The following is a 3594-nucleotide window of genomic DNA, read 5'->3' on the forward strand; positions in this document are numbered from 1 at the left end:
GGTGAACAACTGTAGAAAATGGTTTCCAGTTGCACGTAGCTAGTGAGTGTTAACACTGTCTGAAGGCTTGTGGTAAATGGGTTCCATTTTACAACTGTTACGGTATCACTCAAGTCAAACATTCTATCTGCAAAATGATGCAGGTGTAATGAATATTCTTGGTATTGCTTCAATCATGCATCTACCATTGATTTATTTGTATAGTTTTATTTATACATGCATACAGTACCAGTCAAAAGTTTGGACACGTACTCATTCCAGGGTTTTTCTTTATTTTTAGACAATCTATGAAATAACACATGGAATCATGTAGTAACCAAAAAAGTGTTAAACAAATCAAAATATGAGATTCTTCAAAGTAGCCTCCCTTTGCCTTGACAGCTTTGCACACTCTTGGCATTCTCTCAACCAGCTTCACCTAGAATGTTTTTTGAACAGTCTTGAAGGAGTTCCCACATATGCTGAGCACTTGTTGGCTGCTTTTCCTTCACTCTGCAATCTAACTCTTCCCAAACCATCTCAATTGGGTTGAGGTCGGGGGGGGGGTTGTGGAGGCCAGTTCATCTGATGCAGCACTCCATCACTCTCCTTCTTGGTCAAATAGCCCTTACATAGCCTGGAGGTGTGTTGGGTTATTGTCCTGTTGAAAAACAAATGATAGTCCCACTAAGCCCAAACCAGATGGGATGCCGTATCGCTGCAGAATGCTGTGGTAGCCATGCTGGGTAAGTGTGCCTTGAATTCTAAATAAATCACAGACCGTGTCACCAGCAAAGCACCATCACACCACTTCCATGCTTCATGGTGGGAACCACACATGCGGAGATGATCCGTTCACCTACTCTGCGTCTCACAAAGACACAGCGTTTGGAACCCAAAATCTCGTTTGGACTCATCAGACCAAAGAACAGATTTCCACCGACCAAATATCCATTGCTTGTGTTTCTTGGCCCAAGCAAGCCTCTTCTTATTGATGTCCTTTAGTAGTGGTTTCTTTGCAGCAATTCGACCATGAAGGCCTGATTCACGCAGTCTCCTCTGAACAGTTGATGTTGATGTCTGTTACTTGAACTCTGTGAAGCATTTATTTGGGCTGCAATCTGAGGTGCAGTTAATTGCTGATTTCTAAGGCTTGTAACACTAATGAACTCATCCTCTGCAGCAGAGGTAACTCTGGGTCTTCCTTTCCTGTGGCGGTCCTCATGAGAGCCAGTTTCATCATAGCGCTTGATGGTTTTTGCGACTGCACTTAAAGACACTTTCAAAGTTCTTGAAATGTTCCGGTTTGACTGACCTTCATGTCTTAAAGTAATGATGGACTGTCGTTTCTCTTTGCTTATTTGAGCTGTTCTTGCCATAATATGGACTTAGCCCTATTTGGTAAAAGACCATCTTCTGTATACCACCGATACCTTGTCACAACACAAATGATTGGCTCAAACCAATTAAGAAGGAAAGAAATTCCACAACTTAACTTTTAACAAGGCACACCTGTTAATTGAAATGCATTCCAGGTGACTACCTCATGAAGCTGGTTGAGAGAATGCCAAGAGTGTGCAAAGCTGTCAAGTCAAAGGGTGGCTATTTGAAGAATCTCAAACATAAAATATATTTTGATTTGTTTAACACTTTTTTGGTTACTACATGATTCCATATGTGTTATTTCATAGTTTTGCTGTCTTCAATTATTCTACAATGTAGAAAATAGTAAAAATAAGGAAAAACCCATGAATGAGTAGGTGTGTCCAAACTTTTGACTGGTACTGTATGTATGTATGTATGTATGTATGTATGTATGTATGTATGCACACACATACATACATATACACACACAGTGCAGTTGGAAATTATTCAGACCTCTTGACTTCTTCCACATTGTTACGTTACAGCCTTATTCAAAAATGGATTTTTTGTTTTTTCCCCCCTCAATCTACACACAATACCCCATAATGACACAGCAAAAATAGGTTGACATTTTTGCAAATGTATTAATACAAAACTAAAATATCACATTTACATAAGTATTCAGACCCTTTCCTCAGTACTTTGTTGAAGCACCTTTGGCAGCAATTACAGCCTCAAGTCTTATTGGGTATGACGCTACAAGCTTGGCACACCTGTATTTGGGGAGTTTCTCCCATTCTTCTCTGCAGATCCTCTCAAGCTCTGACAGATTGGATGGGGAGCGTCGCTGCACAGTTATTTTCAGGTCTCTCCAGAGATGTTCGATCGGGTTCAAGTCCAGGCTCTGGCTGGGCCACTCAAGGACATTCAGAGACTTGTCCCGAAGCCACTCCTGCATTGTCTTGGCTGTATGCTTAGGGTCGTTGTCCTGTTGGAAGGTGAACCTTCGCCCCAGTATGAGGTCCTGAGCGCTCTGGAGCTGGTTTTCATCTAGGATCTCTCTGTACTTTGCCCATATCATCTTTCCCTTGATACTGAGTAGTCTCACAGTCCCTGCCGCTGAAAAACATCCCCACAGCATGATGCTGCCACCACCATGCTTCACCGTAGGGTTCCTCGAGACGTGACGCTTGGCATTCAGGCCAAAGAGTTCAATGTTTGTTTCATCAGACCAGAGAATCTTGTTTCTCATGGTCTGAGAGTCTTTAAGTGCCTTTTGGCAAACTCCAAGTGGGCTTTAATGTGCCTTTTACTGAGGAGTGGCTAACGTCTGGCCACTCTACAATAAAGGCCTGATTTGGTGGAGGGCTGCAGAGATGGTTGTCCTTCTGGAAGGTTCTCCCATCTCCACAGAGGATCTCTGGAGCTCTGTCAGAGTGACCATTGGGTTCTTGGTCACCTCCCTGACCTGAATTCAGTGTCTGAATACTTTCCAAATGCACTGTATATGGTATCTGTGCCAGCAATGGAAAGGGGATAAACTATTTATATAAGCACTATTCTACCCTATTTTCTCAGATATTTCATTTCACGTATTGTATTAATCTCAAGATAATTACTCCTAACATGACATAGATTCAGGGCACTGTTTGATTAATCTCTTGTTTTACTGTAAGTACTCTTTGTGACTGGTGTCTCAACTTATTGCTTCCAACGTTATTCAATGGTAAATTCAAGAGTTTGACAACTGTCTTTAGGGAATCATTCCAAACAAACCTGGGGGCCTTTGCTGTTCAATTAATGTAGGTATTCAAATGCTCATGTGCTTTGGTAGTGCAGTGTTTATTTTCCTAAAGTAGATTTTGGATTAGTCAAACGGCAGTTAGCATAGCTACTGCACAATAGTTGTGCCTTGAACAACTTGGATGACAAGTAGGTTTGAGCTTAAAACAGTAACACACACATGCTATATGCATTTTTTTTTTAAATAAATCAGTACTGTAAATGTTTAAAACATATTTGCTTATATAAGTTTGACAGATTCAGGTTGCCTGGTCGGTTGTGTCGGCCTGTCTGGGCAGCAGCTGCACTGTCATATCCCATCATCATGTGGCCTTCTTAAGTGATGAACGACTTCTCTTTTAAGGACCCTCCTCAGACATCACCTTCACAAAGAAAGACGGATGTTTCTCTCTTGGGCCACTTTCACTTCATTAATGTGTTAAACATGATAAGATACAGTTCATTACA

The sequence above is a fragment of the Coregonus lavaretus genome (genome assembly GCF_964263955.1).
Source record: "Coregonus lavaretus genome assembly, chromosome: 9".
NCBI lineage: Eukaryota > Metazoa > Chordata > Actinopteri > Salmoniformes > Salmonidae > Coregonus > Coregonus lavaretus.